The sequence below is a fragment of the Lineus longissimus genome, chromosome 8 (genome assembly GCF_910592395.1).
Source record: "Lineus longissimus chromosome 8, tnLinLong1.2, whole genome shotgun sequence".
NCBI lineage: Eukaryota > Metazoa > Nemertea > Pilidiophora > Heteronemertea > Lineidae > Lineus > Lineus longissimus.
The window spans coordinates 13,790,781-13,812,722 of record NC_088315.1 but is presented as its reverse complement, the minus strand read 5'-3'; the positions used below and the strand labels follow the sequence as shown (position 1 = coordinate 13,812,722).

The 21,942-nt window shown below is 41.5% G+C and overlaps 1 long non-coding RNA gene across 2 annotated transcripts in view; it reads left to right on the top strand.

Annotated features, from left to right (window-relative positions):
• Window positions 1-21,942, top strand: part of LOC135492130 (uncharacterized) — a 195,295-nt gene that overhangs the window by 74,659 nt on the left and 98,694 nt on the right. The gene's annotated exons all lie outside the window — the stretch shown is intronic.

Sequence of the window (21,942 nt, the reverse complement as noted above, 5' to 3'; positions counted from 1 at the left end):
TCTAGCAAAAAAAACGTTGTACTATTTTGAAAAACACGCCAGACGATGTTATTTCACACTCTACTACTATAACAATTATTTTTATAGCAGTTTTAGCGGAACTTTTCTAAACGACCGATTACATAATTTAGACATTATTGCATTCCGTTATGATCAAGGCGAGCATGTGGACAAGACAGTTTGTGAAAACAGCTTAAAATCACATTAACTAATTGTTTCATAAGATGGCAAAAATGATTTGTGATGTTATGAACTAAACCGCTAAAACGGTTGCTACTGAAGGTGGTAGGCTAGTCAAGTTTAAGACTCATTAGTTCCATTAATTACAAAATTATGCCATTAGAATTTGCCAAAATGTTTCAACCCTACACTAGCTATAGATTCATGTATATCGGCTGCATGAGCACATAAGAAAAGATCAATTTAAAAAGTAAAATTTATCAAAACTGGTAGCTGTTACAGTACCTAAAATGTACTCGGCAAGATCAGGATATATTTTGAATGATCATAACAAGTTATAGCGCTTTTCCATGTTTCTCTGCGCAAAGCGCTTTTTGGATACCATATCATTACACCGGTCTCCAGATTTTCAAGGGGCAACCAGAAGGCGCTAACCTGAACTCGACCAGTCAGTAGGGGAACCAAGCATGGACTCGGCCGGAAGTCAAACCCATGACCTCTTGATCATGAGGCCGACACACTTCACTGTGCCACCGCTATCCCTGTTGTCATAGGTGGCACTACACGGTGCGAAGGAAGGTGTCAAGGACCGCGTCAAATAGACCCTCGACAACCGACCAGTATTGTTTCAATTCTTTGACACCACCATGACCACTGGGATCCTGAAACTGGTAAAAAGTTGACTAAAGAATGACATGACGTGAGCGATTTTCGAACGGGCCTAAATCGCGTCAAAAGGTATGATTTAAGAGTGACATTACCAGCAGCTGCAGATAGCAAATATTTTCTTTATCTAATGTGCAACATGAAAGTCAGGTAACATCCGGAATGCCAGCAATTCACGCGGGTCACATAATGTATGTTGGTTGTCACTACACGTCTAATACCAGATGTAAACTGTAATTCAACCTCGGATGGAGTGGGAATCGGAAGGCAGTGATCTTTAAAATCGGTCTTGATCAACAGCCTCGTCACCTAAAATCATGCCTTGTTACACGTACATCGTTGAACGAAGCCTAGGCGTGATAAAATAAAGAATTTAAGTCCAGCCGGAGAATCCTTTACAAGGGCGCAGAACATGTTTTTCAATCTGCTGGGGATATCACTAACGATATGATAAAACTGCCCACAACTGAGATTGATGAAAGACGCCCGGAAGCCCGATCTCGCCCGACGCCCACCTACGCCCGGTGTGCAGATTATACATGTATATTTCCTAATGTTCTACTCAATCCGTGATTGTAGGTCACGTGATGTAAATAAACGCACGTGGTCCACACATTGCATTTCAATACCAAAAACCGATATGGATCCCCCCCGGGAATTTCATGCGGGAATTCGACAGGATGCATGCATTTGACAGTTCTAAATGCACAGGTCTAATGCATCGGCAATGTATTTGTCTCTTGTATCGAGGTTGTTAAGGACTATCAGGACTGAGAAGGGCTTGGAATTTCAAGGAACGCATGCAATTAGAAGGAGTAGAGCGGGGTGCCACTTCGATCCTACTAAAAACAATTACTGTCACCCCTCATTTACCCTGCAATACCCTACAAATATCTTACAGTACCTCAGCCAAGGGTAATTTTGTTCAGAAGGCGCAACTTGTCATCAGTCTCTGGTCGGATTTGCCTCTTGATTATCCTACGTTTATCACTAGGGGGCTCTTTAGGACTAGCAGGGTTAATTTAGGTCAACCAAGGTGCTGCCACCTCTTGGTGTGTTTACACATACTGGAACTCACCAGTCAGTGAGCTGAGAGCCAACATGGAAGGTCACCACCTATTTCTATCCAACTTTTTCCCAAAATTTCTCTGTTTTTAATCCCAAATCATTCAAACAACCAACAGCATTATATCAGGCAACATCTTACCTATATTTACGTGTAACCGTTTGAAAGAGGTGATAATATTTATACCTACTTCACAAAAAGCAATGCTCTAAGGCGCTTTACATTTAAAACATTCATTCATCACAGACATGACATACGAAAATATAAAAACACAGCTCCGAAAGTTAAGAAATACAATAATGTTGTCTAAAAAGATGTGTCTTTAAACGACCCTTAAAATATTGAACACTTAGTGACCCTCTGATCGTTGCCGGCAGTGCATTCCACAGACCAGGAGCAACTTGTCCCAAAGACCACGAGCCGTATCTTTTAGTGAGAGTCATTGGCACAGGCAAGAAGCCCTGGTCCGCGGAACGCAACTGCCGGTTTTGCACATGCTTTACAATAAGATCATCGAACTACTCTGGTGCTAAGCCATTTAAAACATTGTACGATAAAAGCAGCAGCTTGAACTGAATACGTAAGTGGACAGGTAACCAGTGCAACCCCTGAAGAACTGGTGTGATGTGATCACGCTTCTTTGCACCGGTTACAAGTCGGGCCGCTGTGTTCTGCACCTTTTGGAGTCTTTTCAAATGACTGTCAGCTATACCATACAGGAGGCTGTTGGCATCGTCCAGTCTGGAGATAACAGTAGCCTGGACAAGAGACTTGCAGGCTGCATCTGTTAGGAATGGCTTAATGCGACTGATATTACGCATATGAAAGTGACAGACTCCTGACACATTGTTTACATGCTTTGCCATGGTGAGACCCGAATCCAGAAAAACACCTAGGTTTTTTACACAGGATGATGGTTTTACACTGCAGTTTCCAATTGTTATGTCAAGGTTCAGCTCTTTAACAATACTTTCAAAGTGTTAGGAAAAAAGATGGCAAAGTCAGTCTTGACGTCATTCTGAGATAGACCATTTGCGATTAGCCATGGCTTTAACTCTCGGACGCATGATTCGATGGCCTGGATAGCAGACGATATATCCTTCACTCTGACAACTACGTAGTCTTGGGCATCGTCTGCGTAAAGGTGGTATCTCAGGTTGAACTTTCGCACAATGTCGCCGATAGGTTTGGTATACATGCAGTACAACTTTGGCCCTAAAACTGATCCCTGAGGAACGCCATACTTAATGGACCGCTGGTCAGACACATTATCGCCAATTCGAACCGACTGGACCCGCTCAGTCAAGTAGGACCGAAACCATGCAAGGGCCGCACCTTCTATACCAAAAGAATACTTCAACCGCTTCAGCAAAATGGTATGCTCAATGGTATCAAAAGCTGATGACATATCTAAGGTCAATAGAAGAACGACATCACCCTTGTCTAACCCATCCGTCACATCTGATTGAACTTTGATAAGTGCAGTCTCCGTGGAATGGTAGGGCCTATACGCAGACTGCAATGGGTCATGAAGACAATGAGTGTTGAGATGGTCGCTCAGCTGTGATGCAACTACTTTCTCCAACACTTTGGAAACAAAGGGAAGGTTGGAGACAGGTCTGTAATTTTTCAATTCTTCCTTCGCCAACCCTGGCTTCTTTAAAAGTGGCCGAATGTGTGGCGTTTTTAAGTCCGTTAGAACATCAGAGTTGGCTAAGGAGGAATTTACGATTGATGTTATGGATGGTAATAATTCATTTATACAGGATTTTAACAACCATGTTGGTATGGGGTCGAGATCACATGACTTGCTTGCCAATTTAAGGATAACTTTCTTCACCTCCACCTCTGACACTGCGGAGAAGCTTGTAAACTTTGTACCAGAAAATGCAACATCGCTGACAATGGGGCAGGCTGGATGGAGAATGGGAATCCCGAAGGCTCGAACGGATGCGCTCAACTTGGTTCAGGTAAAAATCAATGAACCTATTAGCCAATGACCTTTGGCTGGTATGAGTGGGGAGCACAACATCTTTGGATTTTCCAAGGAGTTGTCCAGCAAGCCTAAACACCGCCCCCTGATCGCGACCACAATCCTCGACCTTAGTAGAAAAATACTCTTTTTTACTCTCAACCAAAAGTCGATTGACACTGGCACATTGTTCACGAAATATCTGATGGTCTACAGTTAGCCCCGTTTGTCTCCATTTCCTCTCAAGTTACCGTCGCTTCTGTTTAGCATCCCTAAGTGAATCCGTATACCAAGGAGCGTGTGGACGAAGTGAGATTGTCTTTGTTTGCTCAGGAACGTGCTGATCCAAAGTGGCGGCAAGAAGTGAATTGTAACAGTTGACTTTTTCTGCTGTGGACCCCACCTCTAGAGTTACGTTCTCACTGTTAGTGCTAAGGTCAGCTGCAAAGGTCTCATTAGGGAGGGTTTTTTTTAATTCATGCGCGCCCCCCCCCCCCCTCACCGTAGTTCCTAAAATCATTGATTTCTCGGTCCTCACAGTATGTCAGTGTTAATTCAGCAGTTGTTTTGGCATAGCTAGACATGTTTTTTGGGAATTTCTAAAACCTAGAGCGCTACTCAAAAGGCGGCTAACAAGAAACTACGCATTTACTGTTGTTGCCGACGTATGTGTACACTGAACTTGGGATGTGCGTCGGCCCCGTGTTGAAATGCCGTCCAGTGCCAGTTGGTGCCTTTTTCGCTGATTTGTGCAAAATTCAACATATCTCAAAAGTTCAATGGTTGACCCTCGTTTTTTTTAAATTTTTGTGTAGCGTAACCAACTGTCTTTCATGGAAGAATGATCACTGTAAGAATTTTTCAGGAAGAAATGTATAATATTCAGGATTTTTCGTGATTGTCTGGCCCAATTGGCAATATTGCCATTTGGGATGGTGAACAGAGCTAGGAGCAAATGCGACGCTTATGATTTATTTAAAGAAACACAATGCTCGATTTAACATCCTGCAGAATCAGGGGAATTGTGCGTTTTCAGTGATATACGACACAAATGGGTTGTCCTGATGCATTCACTTTGGAAACGCATTTTAAAATAGACATTACGTCCTGTTAATGGGGCACGTCATCATCGCGTACATATGGGAAAAACTCCCTAACGAGACCAAAGCTGGGGATGTCGATTAACCTCATCTTCCGGAAAGTGACCGACTTACGTGATGCGTCTGGCACAGAAAAACTCAGTGGGAAATGGACTGCTAAATGATCACGAGTAGGTTTTCCAAAGGAGTTGCAGAAACCTGGGTCTGACACGGTTGGCGGACGGTGAAGAAACGAGTTATCCTCCCGCGCGATCACCACATCGAGCGCATGACCCCGATAGTGTGTCGGGTCCTTGACATGTTGCACCAGACCAGCAGCTTCCAATGAACTTCGAAAGACAGCCGCATCGGTACACCTGTCGTCATCTAGATGTACTGTATCTATTCAGTCCGGTAGTTGATAAAACTTGGAATCAGTGAAACCATGTAACCTGTGCTAAACCATGAAATCAGTCCTAAAAATGCATAAAAGCATGAAATAATGCCATTGGAACCTAAGCAGGTTACGAATCAATATTTGGAGCTTATTTTTACATGATCAGATCGGAATTTGACGGTAGTTTAGAAATCAGTCGCATTTCCGATTCAACAAACTATATTTTAGAACAACCCAGTCATACCTCGCCTCCAGTGTACATTACTGATCTACCAAATATGGGCATGCACGTCACGAGACGTCCACCACACACCCATAATATGGACCAATCAGCGTTCCGGTTACTACGCCACCACACGGGGCCTATTTGAACTACGGAGCGGTGTGATCATACAGGGTGATACAGAGAAGATTGACTACATCATGCAGTACCGGCTGGCACTTACCCGTACATAATCTTAAGCATGACAAGAAACGTTTAAGAAGATTTATTACCTAAGATTTTAGCCGGGTTTGGAGATGAAAAATGAGAACGAATTCCTTCACGGTGAGCGATTTCGTACATTTTCATGTACACATCGGGATGTAGAGATATTTTCGTGATGTCACCAGTTCTAAGCTGACACATTTTTTAGTGATTCCCGAGTGCATATTTGTCCTATCTACCAAGCTTAATCAGAGCGTCATATATACAAAATGATTCTTAGGAATTAGTCGCAGATCCGTTTTAATATTCCATATTTCGGAAAAACCCAAACGTCCCCCGGGTAGGCCTAGTGACCGGCTAGTGACCTAGGCTTGGTAAGGTCCGTATAGGCCTACCCCTGATGTCACTAGCCGGTCACTAGGCCTACCCGGAGGACTGTTTCACCATTCTTTCAAAGAGCCTGCTAATAAATAAGGATACAAGAATTCCCATTTCTTTTACAAGGGAAGCCTTTATTTTAACAATATAGACATCTTCAGCATACGTCCTGGAACCCTAGTTACATTGTATATTGAAATCAGCTCAACCAAGCTATTCGATGACGTCATCCTCCACAAAAAGGTGGTTTCTGGAACAACTGGCAAATTGCTATCAATTAAGTCAGCTGGGACGAGATTGGCAGTTGGAAGGGTAAAAATTGTGGAAGGAACGCACCCGATTTCACGCGGTACTTGCAGAGTGATTCCACGGTTCAGTACTGACTATTCCATGGTTTAGCACAGGTTACATGGTTTCACTGATTCCAAGTTTTATCAACTACCATTCAGTCCAGAGTTTAATAATAATTTATTGTAGATTTTCTCTTCTCTTCATTTGCTCAATTGTACTACTTGCCAAGCTCTGGAGGCAATCACGTACAGGGGCCGAACTTTTTTTAAGCACGTACCCACAGACCCCCCAATGTAAATAAACGTAAAAATGTACAGTGTACTCAAAATTAACCCCCCTCAATGTAATTCTCTGTTGCTTGCGTATGTAAACACATGGTCAACACAGTCCCCATCCCCTAAATCTACGTATTGGTAAAATAAAGACCACCAATTTGACCCCCAAGTCTACCTTTAAGAAACCATTTACAAAATACCGGGAAAACCCAAGTCCAGCAACCTCTCACGTGCATTTGTATTGACACTCGAACAGCGCACGTGCGTTTGTTTACTATTTCATTTCCCGCGAAATCTCAAAGATCAAGTGACCAACAATCGTGGATTGAAGAGGGGCGGGAAGTGACCTCGTGATAAGATATTTTTGCGTACACATCAAAACGTTTAAGAAACGTGTGAAATTAACACCCAAACTTCATGCTTTACTCATTACTCAAAAATATCGTATACATGTACATGCATTTTGAGCGACCTTACGATTTTAGAAAGTGAAAGTATTTCATTACATCTCTATTTGGGGTGTGATCTGTTACCATATCATTTGGGTAAAGGTAGTCTGTAGACCTCGGCGTGGTCGGGCAGGGCGTGGGCGTCCGGGCGTCTTTCATTACAAGCAGCGTTCACGACATATAGCCAAAAATTGGTTTTCACAAAGCGAAGCTTCATATTATCTCATTACCGATGTGGATTACTCGACGTGGATTTGCTGGTAGATATTTCTAGATGATAACTCGGATACATCTGTTATTAGGTTTATTTTGACGTACAAAATGTAGCTGTCCTGAAAACTAGTAGGTAGACAAAGCAGTGTTTTTGTAGACCTTTGCCTAATTCAGGGTGCAATTGTTTTGTTTAGCATGTTCACCAGAATTGGTACATGATAACAAGCACTTGGCTCAAAGTGTTCTATAAATGACTTAAAATGCAATAATATACAGAAGACTGTCCGCTGTGATTAACTGTGTCACTGTTATGACTGTCCGCTATATTTACACTTGTAGTGTATTCGTCAATTCAATTCAATACAAATGTAACCATGTTTGATTGTTTTGTAGCAGATTTGTAGTCAGATACATAATTGGCTCCCATTGATGTGACGTCATCACTATGTCTGAGCGCTTAGGTTCTAGAAATAAGCCATATATTTCCAATGGTAGGGGTTTAATGCATATATGTACAAAATTTCAGACGCATGTCAATTTCATTTCTTTGCCCGTGGCAGTTCTTCCAGCCTTTCAAGGTTCATTCGTTCGTTCATATCATATCAAATGATGTAACATATAACATTCTGCAGGGTGTCAGTGACGGTAGGTGATAAAGTATGGAATTAGTGAAACCTTGGAAACACTGATAAACCTTGGAAACACTCCTTAAAATGCATAAAAACATGAAATAATGCCATTCGAACCTAACGTGGTTACGAATCAACATTTGGAGCTTATTCTTACATGATCAGATCGGAATTTTATGATAATTTAGAAATCTGTCGCATATCCGATTCAATAGTCTATATTTTAGAACAACCCAGTTGTACCTCGCCTCCAGTGTACAGTACTGATCTCCCAAATATGGGAAGACACGCCCACCACACACCCATAATATGGACCAATAGCGCTCCGCTTATAAATACGCCACCACCACGCGGGGCCTATTTGAACTACGGATCGGTCTGTTCATACAGGGTGATACAGAGAAAATTGGGGGCCTGTCATGCATTATGCATGGATAAGGTTGACGACTATGTCTAGGCCTAATTGTCTATGATTGACTGATATTTTATAACAAACGATGAATAAAAGAAGCCTAGTCATGTATGTTTATTACCGAAGTTTGCGGATGAAAATTTCCTTCGCCGTGAGCGATTTCTTACATCTTCCAGTACGCATCGAGGGATGCAGAGATCTTTGTGACGTCACCAGTTCGAAGCGGTTTTTTTTATTCACGTGTGTGTTTGTCCTATGATCTCGTGCATCTAGTACCGAGCATAATACTTTATCGTCTATGGAATACAAAACAATCATAAAAACTAATTTTTGCTTCCATTGAAGAGAAATAAAATATTTTAACGACCACAGCGCATTGCCAATTGATGACGTCATCCTCCACATTAAAAATGTTGGCTTCTGAACTAACTGGCAAATTGCTATCAATAAAGTCAGCTGGGACGAGACTGTCAGTTGGGAGGGTATAAATCGTGGAAGGAACGCACCCGATTTCCCGCGCTATTTGCACAGTGATTCCATGGTTTACATTGAATATTACAAGGTTTATCAGTGTTTCCAAGGTTTCACTAATTCCATACTTTATCAACTACCGTCAGTGACTAGTTACTGAAAAAACAGATTTTCGGTTTCTTATCATCAATAATACTGGCGGACAGAAAAGAACTTGAGAAAGTCGAAATATTGTCAGGATATGAGTAGTGTAGTAGCGTACTTAATACGCACTGTCCAGAGGTATGGGGGCCGTACCCCCTGGTCAGAATGCTAGAGGTATACGTGAGTTCTGTGGCGCATGCCCAAAACGGTTTTTTCTCCCTCAACTGCGCCGAGTTACAGCTAAGGACCATTGACATTATCAAGGGCAATTTTACCCAGCTGTCGGCTGTCCAGTCACCTCCTGTTCTACATAAGTAGTTTCTATCAACAAATTGACCAAAAAAAGGAAAAATTCAAAGTCTGACTGAATTATCGCGCTTTCCGATGTTGACTCCGGTTTGACCCGTGTTAGCTCTCCATACATCGACCCTTTCCACGTGGTAGTTAGTTTCTACCCTGTGACGTCTTGGTGATGATATCCATCTTTCCGACGTCACGCTGATGGCGCTTGATTACCCCGCAACTGCGACGATAAATGGAAATGACGTTGCGTCGTAATAGCGGGGAGACGTGAACTCGGATCTCGGCGTGCACGAACGCGGCGGGAAAGATCTTTCGCGCCAGGACTTGCGCGTACTAAAAACAACGAATAATTCTACTATCTAAGAGCTGAAACAAAAATGGAAAGGCATCAAACACTTTCAGAAAAATAGCTTACTTTTTACCAGAAGAAGAACAAACATACTGCAATAAAATGCCGACTATTCCTTCAAGGCCAGAGGCAAGTCCACAGACTTGACAGTGACAGGTGCATGCGTCTTTGATTCCAACAATCCATAGCCTTTTTGATACACTGGGCGAATGTGAAAATGCTTTTTAAGAATATTTCAAGTGAAGAAACATTAAGCATTAAGATCCACACCTAAGATCGCGTTAAGGCCTATGTCCGGTAGAAAGAGCGCCGTGGCCTAGTGGATACGTCTCAGGCCCCGGCGTCCCCGGTTCGAGTCCCACGATGGCCATTGTTTAATTTTCTGCCCGTGATTTTTCTTTTAAATTTTGCGATAAAATGTCTTCATTTGTTATAAAAAAGGCAACTTTCACTCCAAAATAACAGACATATCATACATCTTCCGTATCTATAGAAGTTAGATTTGTAAGATCTTTTCCACGACATTTCATGATTTTGTCACAAACGCGGGCAGTAAATACTCGAAATATTATACTAGTATACCGGTGTTAAAAAAATAATAGTTACAAGTTGATAGTTCCGTATATACTCATAGTGCACTATGAAAAAGGTACGGGAGAAATTCCGTCCGAATAAAACTTACCACGTGTGACAAAAGATGAGGGAGTTGTGTCCGCATGCGCAAAAGAACTCCTGTACCTTTAGCCTTTTGACCTAAGATAATATGACATATCCTGGTATAACCAGTAGTTTTCAATACACTCCAGCCTCTGCCTCTTGATGACCTAGGAGCGAAAACTAACACTGAATCTCAGAAGTTGTCGGTAGGTCGGTAAGGTAACAAAAAGGGTGTGATTAAATGGCAGCAGACTAACCACAAAGTAACTGACTTAAGGAGAGAAGCCTCACTACTGCATCCGGGTCGTCACCAAGATTTAGCTGATTAACGGCACTAATGTACTGCAAAAGAGAGACTTTTTAGTGGACTGATAAACCATGAAAAACGATCCATTTGCTTTAGCTGGACAAAAAAACATCGTCTAAACGGGAAAAATACTTTTAAAGTGTGCCCAATAACGACGTTTTACTTGTTTCCACATGGTTGATCCGTTCAACCGAAAGGCCGTGCATCCGTATTTTGTGTTGATCAGTGTAAGTCTTGATGTGATGTGCAAGCTTGATATTCTTATACATGTATTATCCTAACTAGCATATACCCGAGGCGCGGGCTGTTCGAGGTATAAAAATCGGATTGTGTGGGTGCTGGTATGTTGTGGGTTTGGTGTAAATGGGCGGCTGGTTTGTGAATACGACTTTTTTTCATGAGTGTAATACTTCTTGAAAACGGAACTATGTAACCATGTACATGATGTACAGGCGTCCACAATGCTAAACCAATTCTCGGAAAACCAAGATGGTGCAGACTGGTGATGTACTCGATATCAGCCAGCGATTAGCGACAGGATGGTTTAAGTTACCGGTGTGTGCGTAAATCTTGTCTCCCGTTGGGTACATTGTGTCCTAAGATGAGCTATTTGTGAATAAATGGCTGTCTCGAGGTGGAAAAGCAGCATTTTTCCTTCAGAGATGGGCGCCGCCATCTTGCATGCTGGCGACAGTGACGTCGATTTTGATTGGTGGATGATGCGCGCATGGAAGTGACCATTTGAACAGGACATCTGATTGGTTGATCGCGGAAGTGGGAGGTGGCTCGGCAATTTTCGTGACGGTAATAATGCAGAGAGATTACTGATGGACTTCTCGGCGAAGAGATTACTTGGAGCTCTCCAATTGACGTCATCTCCACAAAGTTGTTATTTATTCCAAAACCACCAAGATATTCGACGTATGACACCCTCAGTGACACTCTTACTTATGATCCACACCTACGAAGCCAAAAGTTGCAAGAATTCGACGCATTTCCGAGGCCCGATTTTGAAACAAAAATCGCCTCCTATTTAGCGACGCGCATTATAGTATAGATGGTAGGAGATGAAATACCTATTAGCAACACACAGTGTAGTGGAGATACCTAGCTTGGTCCTTCAAAATGACTTAATTTACCTAATTACTTAACAGTTACTTGATTAACTACGTGAATGGCGGCAATGAGCTTATGATTCACTCATTTCAAATTACGTAAGAACGTGGTGAAACACTTTGAAAATGGACTTGTTCTCACAATTACGTTAGTTTCCAAGGCATAAAATGGTGTGGATTGTGCAGAGTTAATGAAAAATTACTTTCCCCTAAATTTTCGTCTGTTCGAGGAAAGTGATAGACCATTAATGCTACGCACTGGATAGATCGTGTACGTTGACCACCGTGTGAAAAGTGGCTACCTTTCCCAGGTCAGACAATGAGAAGCAACGTAACTTGATATTTAAATGAAATTGACATAAACGCCAAAGGGTCCATGCTGTAACCTGAATTTTTATTGAAAACAAGCTAAAGGCTGATGCCCAATGACCCTTCCCATTGTATTTGATCTAATTCAAGTGCCATCCCTTTGCGGTGCAAACCAGTTTTAACTTGGTTTAGGCAATTTGCCCTTGCTCTCTCATGCGTGAAAAGCTGGGTGTGAAATTTTGTACATATATACAATAAACCCCTACCTACCAATATCCTTTGAAAATAATTCCCAAAATTATAAAAGTGCTAATTTTGGGGCAATTTATCAAACTGTATACTTATCATTGATACACCCTGTAGAGAGACGCTTGAGAAACGAGATAATAAAAATTACGATAAAATTCAAGATGGCAGCATTCCTGGGGGCTCGAATAGAAAAAAGATATATTAATTATTATGTGACGGTCTCATGATACATACAATAGAAAATGCATGGTTCTATCTGGCAGCGTTCTTGAGATATAAGCAAAGATTTGTTTTCATAAGTTTCAGAAAGCGCCCCAATGAGCGCGTAAATTGAATACCATCGAAGCCTTCTAACTACTATGACTAACCCTGACCAGACCCATTCCTGACACGTACCCCAACTCGAACTTGATTGAGATTGTCTCTGTCTCCAACCCGACATCATTCGTATTATTTCCGATACAAGCCAATACTTTGGTAATTTTATCGTATAAGGGGGTGGGGGGGGGCATAGAACCAAGGAAACGAAGGAATGACCCCCCCCCCCCCTTCAGAGAATTGTTTCGATTTTCGTAGTAACCGCTGGACAAATTATGAGCGTCGAGGGTTTTGCCAAGATTAAGTACATGTACTATGAACCCAAACATCAAAAGAGTTCCCAAGGGAATTGCTAAACCCACTTAATCTTTGTGACGTTAACAACATTTGGAAAAGAAATATTGCGTCCGGAGCAGTTTCCAAACGATAATCAATTGTATTGTTTTTGTTCAATACCCGCCTTGATATTTTTCCAGCACTGCCGGACAGTTTATTAAAGGCTACTGTATTTGGTGCGTGCTCCGAAAAGGATCATCGTGGTCATTCGTAAGAGTTGGGGAATCTTCAGCGTCATTTTTATTTCGCGTAAGATGAGCTTTTGTGAATTATTGTTGGATTCGATATTCTTTTAAACATTGTCTCGTTGCCAAAAGCTTATTAAATCCAAATCTGATTGACTAAACCACGCGGTGGATTCCTTTAAAGCACGCGATTCTCAGCTCGTTTCTCGCTGCACTACTTCCGGATTTATGGCCATTAATGGCAAAAGCACTATCTCGTTTGTCATCTATGGTTGACGCGATGAAGGAGGTAACCTCTCTCACCTCTTCGAATCAATTAATCCTACACGAATAAGCCATTATGTCATTCTAACAGGAGACAATCGCATTTATTTATTGTCATAGTTAGGTGTAGCGGAAATTATGGCTTTATGGGCGATTGGAGAGTACCTGAACACAGCATGTGACGTGACCGCGAACAGGAAGACACCACTTTAATTTTGATCGAAAGGGAACATATCGTTGTGGAAGCAAGAACCTCCTGGGTAATTGGAAGTGAAAGCAGACTCTGGTGCACGGCACCAAGCGCATTCTAAAAGTACGAAAGCCCAGAAGGCTCATTCGACAAAACTTACTTCGACAAAATTGATTTCGACAAAACTCACTTCGCCAAAATTGACTTCGACAAAACTCACTTCAACAAAACTCACTTCGACAAAATCCACCAATCAAATCGCGTTTTACATACCTAACTGTGTGTTTTACAGATAGGCCAGAGGTCGTTGTTTAGGTCATAGTAGCTATCATGGTGGCCAAGGATCCACCGAACACGAGGGAATCAATCGCTGATGAGCAAAACTCATTCGTATTTATTTTCCGAAACCACGAGTCACTAAAGGTAGAAGAGCTTGGTAAGTACACTACTTATAAATGAGTTTTATGAGTAAAGGCCTGGCCTAACGGCCTGCGGTAATTGTAAGACGCATATGTAGGTATGTAAAACACGATTTGATTGGTCGATTTTGTCGAAGAGAATTTGTTGTAGTGAGTTTTGTCGAAGAGAATTTTGGCGAGGTCAATTTTGGCGAAGTGAGTTTTGTCGAAGTGAGTTTTGTCGAAGAGAATTTTGGCGAGGTCAATTTTGGCGAAGTGAGTTTTGTCGAAGTGAGTTTTGTCGAATGTGCCTTCTGGGCTTTCGTATAAAAGAGATAAAGTGTTCAGAAAGTGAAACGTCAATATCTAATTGCCGAATCATTTCAACCTTCAAGCTCATATTCTAATCTGCCCCTAAAATCATCCTTATCTTCTGAAATACTCCATTATTTTTATAAGGTTTTCCAAGGGTTGACCGGGACGCAGCTAGCTTTTCGGTCGGGGGGAGGTGGAGGGGCAAAATGGCACTTTTTGTTCCCAGGCACCCTCCCCCTCCGGCTAGCAACGCCCCAGGTACTCACAAAGGATGAATGCAATGAGGTCCAATTTTCAATTCACCACCATTGAAAAGTATACCCGACATGTCTAAAGTTACATGTTTGAAATTCGCCTGAGGACGATCCGAACAGCCAGCGGAAATGTGACAGCTGGCATAAGGAAGAAAGTCATCCTGTTCGATAAGGAAAACCGACTGAGTGACCGGTCCGAGTCGCCGGATCAGCACAATGTGATTTTCTACGGCATGAAAGCCCTAGACCGAGAGATAAGCATGCATGTTCTTATTTGATTTTAAGTGGCAGTGTGGTTGGATATTACCTTTTTAAGTACTTTGCTCAGAACCATAGAAACCAATTCAAAATGAGATTTCCCATAACATATAAAGATGAGGCTTTTAAAAACATGCTTATCTCATTCAGAAGCACTATGTTTGGTAATAATCAAACCGTTCAATATTTACGTGTACATTGATGCTTGTGCCTGTATATAGCTCCCATTCGTGGTCTAATTATGAAGTCATTAACACAAATCTGAACCCCTCTATCTCCTACACCCACCACTGTAAAAACTGAAGAATTGGGTTTCTATGGTCAGGTAGGCGTACTCTATCCCACAACACATTCAAACAATTTGCAGCCTTTGTTTTAAATAAAAGTCGCTCAGCTCACGGGCTATTAATCTTTGCTAAGAAAACAATGTCATGTAATATTATTCCCAAACAGTTTTTTGTGACCTTTAACCTCCGACCTGGACCTTCGGGGATTTCAAAGTGAAAATGATTACTGCAGTTCTGAAGCTGGTAAATACAATTTGTGGCGTTTTCTTTTATACATGAAGTTCCAAGTATCAAAAATGCATCAGTGACATAGTTGAGATAATTATCTTTCCAACGATATGTAGTTTTATGAATATACGTAATGTATCTTATGTCCCTAAAGTCACACTTCATAAAGAGTGTCCGAATGTCAGAAAATGACCAGGTCCATTTACAGGATATTCTCAAAAAAAAACCTAACGAGACCTTAGTTGACGACGATGTGATGACGTTGCGACCACACAAATCCCGGCTGTTATAAAACGCGGATTCCGCGGAAATCCTCGGAAAAATCACAAAGCCACCAGTAAATACGCGCATGATATTTAATGATAATTATATTATACAAATAACAACATAAATCATAAATCGGAGGCAAGAACTACCAGTTATCTGCACATTTCATCGGTCAGATTTTAATCCTCTGGAGCGCCATTCATGCCATTCCGATCGACTCTTCCCTCTTTTTTTCTTGGTGTTGATAAACTTTGCATGTCATCTTCGACACCACCGTGGTTCCCTCCCTAACGGAACACATTACGAGGCTGCTTTCAAGTGTGATTGATGCCCGGATTGATGTACGTTACGGTATATGCCTCCTTCAAATATACGTCGATGACGAACTGAATTCTGGTCTACGAAAATGTTTTAGGACAATCTCCTTGCAGCTCGAACCTTACCAACCATATGCGACTGCACATCGGAGTCTATTTTAAGCAATCACAAAAACTTACTTCGCGGCCCGTCTAGAGAATAAGTTTATTTCAAACTACAAGGTGCTTGTGATTTACGGCGCATACAGCACACCATATACAGTACAACCTCTCTATTGCGGACACCCATGGGACTGGGCCAAGGTGTCCGCAATAGAGAGGTGTCCGCACTAGAGAGGTTATGCCAAATCGTCCGATAGGTGGATTTGAAGTTCCCGCCTTGCAGGTCTTGGTTTTCTCTGTGTCGACATCTAGCGTAGAAACTTTAAACCTGTTGGCTGATCGGTATTTGCTTGTGATGTTGCGTTGAATGACGTGGGCTACTTTGGAACTCAGAGCGTGAATAATCTCTCTAGTAAAAGGTGCCCCTTGTATTGCGAAATCTTCTCGACATGTCATAATGTGTGAAAAAAAACCCATAATTTCTGTCCATCAGCCACCTTTGATTAATAATTAATTTTTTCTAATTTCTCTACTAACGCATATTCGCCGCAACACTGACAAAACCGCGTGGATTTATGAGTGTCCGTTGACACAATACATGCAATAAGCCTATGTGATTAGTTGAAAAGATGAGTAAACAAATGCCGCGGCTTAATTAGGATACAAAAACACAATGCCATGGGGTAATTACGTTGATTAATTACGCAAATATCACACCTGTCGGGCCTACTTGACTCTCCAAGCGCACGCGGGAAACCATTGTTTTTTGCCTACTGTCCGTATTTGGGAGGGAATTGGACCAAAAATTGGCTATCGCCCTGTCCGCAATTCGGAATAGAGAGGTGTCCGCCGTACAGAGGTTTTTGTAATTTGAAATGACTTAGAAAAAATCGGGACTGGCCGGACGTGTCCGTAATGTAGAGGTGTCCGCCTGGCAGAGGTGTCCGCTGAGAGAGGTTCTACTGTAACGGGGATTCCCAAAGACCTTGTCACCAGGAGTACTTCATGCCCACAACAATGCACACTACTAATATGAAAAACTCTCACCTGCGGTTCAGGTAGCCACCCTGTAGCCAAGTTAGATTTTTCCGCGGATTTCCGCGGAATCCGCGTTTTATAACAGCCGACAAAATCCTCGACGTGATCGAAGGAATAAATGTATGACGTCAGAAATAGCATAACAAGGATATGGGCGGTTATTTCCGCATAAATAGAGGTTGTCTCAAATAGACATTTTATGTCGTGTTATGACTCGAATAGACGTTTAGTAGCGCTCGTTTTAACGGAGACGTACCTGAAACAAACAGTCTATTTGAGTTATTGACATAAAGCTGAAAACACGACAATATATGTTTATTTTAGATACGAGCGCCTCCAAACGTCTATTTGAGTGTGTGTCTATTTGAAAAGCGACACCAAACGTCTATTTGAGTTATTAACAAAAAGCTGAAAACACGACAATATATGTTTATTTGAGATACGAGCGCCACCAAACGTCTATTTGAGTGTAAGTCTATTTGAGATACGACACAATATGCTTATTTAAGGTACGTCTCCGTTAAAACGAGCGCCACCAACAAACGTCTATTCGAGTCATAACACGACATAAAATGTCTATTTGAGACAACCTCTATTTAAATAACCGCCCATACAAGGAAAATGACGAAAAAGAAGGTATTTCAACAATGTAGGGTCCGGACCGAAAAAATCTCGTGCAGTCCGTATATCATCACTGTTTGGGTGGACTGTACTCTCGGCCATGCGATATTTCTTTCGTGCATCCTCAAAATACACTATGCAATGTTATCAGGTGAGGTGAGTACGCCCTTGATTTTGGTGAAGTTTAAATGAATTTTCCGGGGTGTTTTCTTGTTTTTCTGATGTCTTATCTGCCGGATCAGTGCACATAGGGTATATGATAAAAAAGCAGTTCATATGACTTAGCCCAAACTTACAGCATCTAAGTTAAATCGATATTCGACTAAGCTCATCTCAGGTCTGGCGAAAAAGAGGGACATTTTCAAGAAGCTTCTTGTACCTAATTAAAGGACATCTTCTCCAAAACAACCTTGTTTACGGCCATATCACCTCCCCGACCTTTAAATGAGTCGAAATTGCAATTTCTGAATTATTTCTACACATCGTCCACTGAAAATGTTTGCGAGAAATTCGCGAGAAATAGCGAGGACAACAATTGCCTAATTTTGTGTTTTTGAGAGTAGGTGTACTTGGTTCAGGACCTCTCTATGATATACACGGACAAGAATTGTCTGCAGCATTCTCACTATTATTAGCTTTTAAAAGTTGTTTCAAATGTGCTATAACTTGAATTCTCTGATGTCTTTATCTGAACATCAAAGCACCCAGATATGATTTTAATACATAGCAAGTATGGTGGGTTAGAGAGATGACATCAGACATAGGAATGACATTTCCAGGAAAGCTTACCCTAAAGCAAGGCATGACCTCGGAAAATTTGGTGCTGATTGTCTAGGGCGATGTCTATCGTCGAAACATGCAAAAGGGTGAGCTAAACTCCATGAACAAAAAACAGAAGCGTCCATGTTTTTAAAAAAGACCTCCGAGCCCCAGCGTGGTGGCCGAGAGAAATGCATCGGAAGTACCTGTCTGCCAGAAGCATGATAGTCTACGGCGATGCAGTGGCGCTGCCATCAGTCTGTCAGCAGAACACCAGAAGTGCTATTTCATGAATGTGGGTACACATACAATTACACATAGGCCATGTCCAACCATGCTGACGGAATACAATGTACATCCATGTTCGTGCTCGTGCACTGATGAGAATCTGAAAGAAAAAAAATACAAGTTAGAATTATGGAAAATAAATTTTTAAAAGAAATCCGTTCCAAACATTAAATAAGCCTACACCGCTATTTTCGGGGAGTAGATAAAATGATAGCTATACCCTGGACGTGAAAAGCGATACTAGGCCTAGAACAATACAAGCACGTGGACAATGAAAAGGGGCAAATACGTCCTAAACCTCGCTGAAAATAGAAATACGATCTGTAAAAGCGCACGAACTCATAGAAAGAATAATAACCTAAACTCAATCGTGGATTATCCAATGAAAACGAGAGGAAATACAGAGAATTCCTGTTATCATACCACATTAGTATGTCGGCCAATCACGCCGCGTCATTCGCCGTCACGTGCCATGTGATAATATTTACTATTCTATGGCATTATTCTACTGATGACGTCATCGCGTTATTGTTGCGTTATTGTCTATGTGGATGGCCGTCCAGATGTCGTCTCGACTTAAATTATAATGCGTCGTACTTATTAAAACGGGTATGAGGTATGATAAAATAAATATTGCACTTCAACCCAAAGAATAGTCAAATTTATTTATCATTATCGCCAAGCCTCTTGAAATAATATTTTTACCGGACAAATAATTTTGACTATTCTATGGGTTGACGTGCAATATCTATATAATATTCCGTCCTGAAAGCCTCCTCACTAGATTCCATAGTCATTTTTTTCCACGTAGGCCTACTCACGACCTCCTTTGATCAACATGACGTAAGCGTGGTTTGGGTTTGATCAAATCTCAATCAATTCTTCATCCAGTGGATAGTCAGATTGGCGTTGCGCTTGGACGTCGCGCTCGGAAACTTCGCGAGTTCGAAAATGCTTGAAACCATTTTCGTATCATTTTTGAAAAGATACACATTTTTTTAGTATTTCCCCTGGATACTGTCATCACGCCTACGCTGTGCGTGTTCCGTTGTTCGTTCTTTTTTTTATTGTACGGAAATTCCCACGCTCATTATTTTGTCTCCCATGCTGTCCCGCCTGTGTCTCGTATACACACTCCCCTTGACCTTACATCATAAATAAAATACGCGTTTTTGTTATACAATGTAAATTGTCCAATTTCAGGATACTTAAGGTTATTCAAATAAAATTATTGAACCAAAGTGGGCAACTGTATAATCCCTGTGCCAATTCTAGTGACCAAACAATTACCAATATAGGGGAGAACATTCGGATTGAGACCAGTGATGATAAATCGAATCAATGATAATATTTAATGTAACCAAAAATATTCTCAGGCCTTTAATATTAATCCTACTTTCTTATCTAACCCATTTCAACATATTTACTGACAACATGGCCAATAACTTGATTACATGACCAATAACAAGAAGACCGTTGTGTAGCTGCAGCTTGGACCTGTGATACTCCCAGAGAGTAGAGGTACCGGCCAAGAACTAGGGGTGAAGCGCTTTCCGCGACTGAAATCAGTGAGATTTAGCGCTACATGTATATCAGTCTCATAACTATTATCATTATTCGACATTGTTTATGCCCACTCATTTTTAACTTCTGTTCCTCTGTTTTATGTAGACAGAGTTCGCCTTACTACCCTTCATTTACGAATCTATCGAAGAGGTGAGTGATGACACGAGGTTGTTCACACTTCTTTGTTTATCCTTACATATACGCTAATGGAATTGCCCGTCATTGTATCAGGTATCCTGAACGTTTGGGAAACTGCATAAACAGTCTCGAGAAACGGACACGAAATAGTTCGATATATCATTGTCGAAAGATGGATTAACAGAAATGCTATGAACGGACGGACAATACGAAATGGCATGACTCGACACTGAATACTGGTATACTCCAATTTCGTTCACGTAGGTCGGAAATCCAGATGATGAGATTCGTAGTTGAGATTTCTATCAGTTTCTTGAACACCAACATGACCAATCTTTACGGGGCTAATAGACTTGTAAAGTATCTTGTACATATATATAAATATCACACTGAAAACGATATAAAAGGACAGGATGGATTATCCCTTCGATGTGTTTCTACTTTTCCGATTTGCTTCATTGGGCTTTATTCATAAAGGCCTGAACTCATTGTCGCGTTTACATGCGGTGTTGGACATTGCGTTAAAACGCCGCGATGAGCGCTAAACATGGTATCCGTTGGTTTCCTATCGATAGGGCAGTTTACACACTCGAGCAAAAACCCTGTGAGATCCAATCGAATCCGATTGCAGTCTTAATTTTCCAAGTGTAAAGGCAAAGTAATCATGGGGACTCATCGAGTCTCATGTGGTCAGATCAGGTCTCAAAGTAGACCATCATTATTTTCAACTGGTTTCATCGGGTCTCATCGGGTCTATAGTCATCATTGATCCCGATCTAAGTGGTTTTCGCACGCCAAAATTGACAGATCCTTGTATTTACTTTGACATTTCTCTTGATTTCTCTCTTGCTTTGAAATTAATTCGTATGTATATAAAATGGTGTAGGACAAATGGTGCGATGATGTGGAGCGACGAATTAGTGCTTAGAAGGCTGGATTCCGCCTACCATAAGAATATTGTTTACAGCGATATTGTTTTGAAACTGAACGCCACCGGCACGGCGATGATCGTTCTTACGATCACAAGGGAGTAGTAGAAAGCTTTTTACATGTACCACCGCATTACCAACACTCCAGGAGAGCGTAGTGACACCATCGCGAATTCTAACGGATTGTCGTAGGAACCAAGAAAAACGCATTCACGATAGACCCGATTAGACCCAAAGATTGAGACCACATGTGGTTTTTGGGTGTTCGTGTAAACGGCCCTGTAGTGTTCCTACCTGGGCGAAGTGACATGATAAATGCGCTTGGGCAAAATGACGTTGCAAAAATAGCACCGGAGCGTAGAAAAGACTCGCATTATTTTGTCATATTACCCTTAGTGAATTGATCCGGCACACAAGACCATGAAAACCTCCCAAAAATGCCTCCAAAATCAATTCAAATTCATCCAAAATGATAGGTTTTCATAAGACAAAGAATGAGTTGGAAACAACAATCCCCACTGCTCTTCATAACCTTGTGAATTTAAT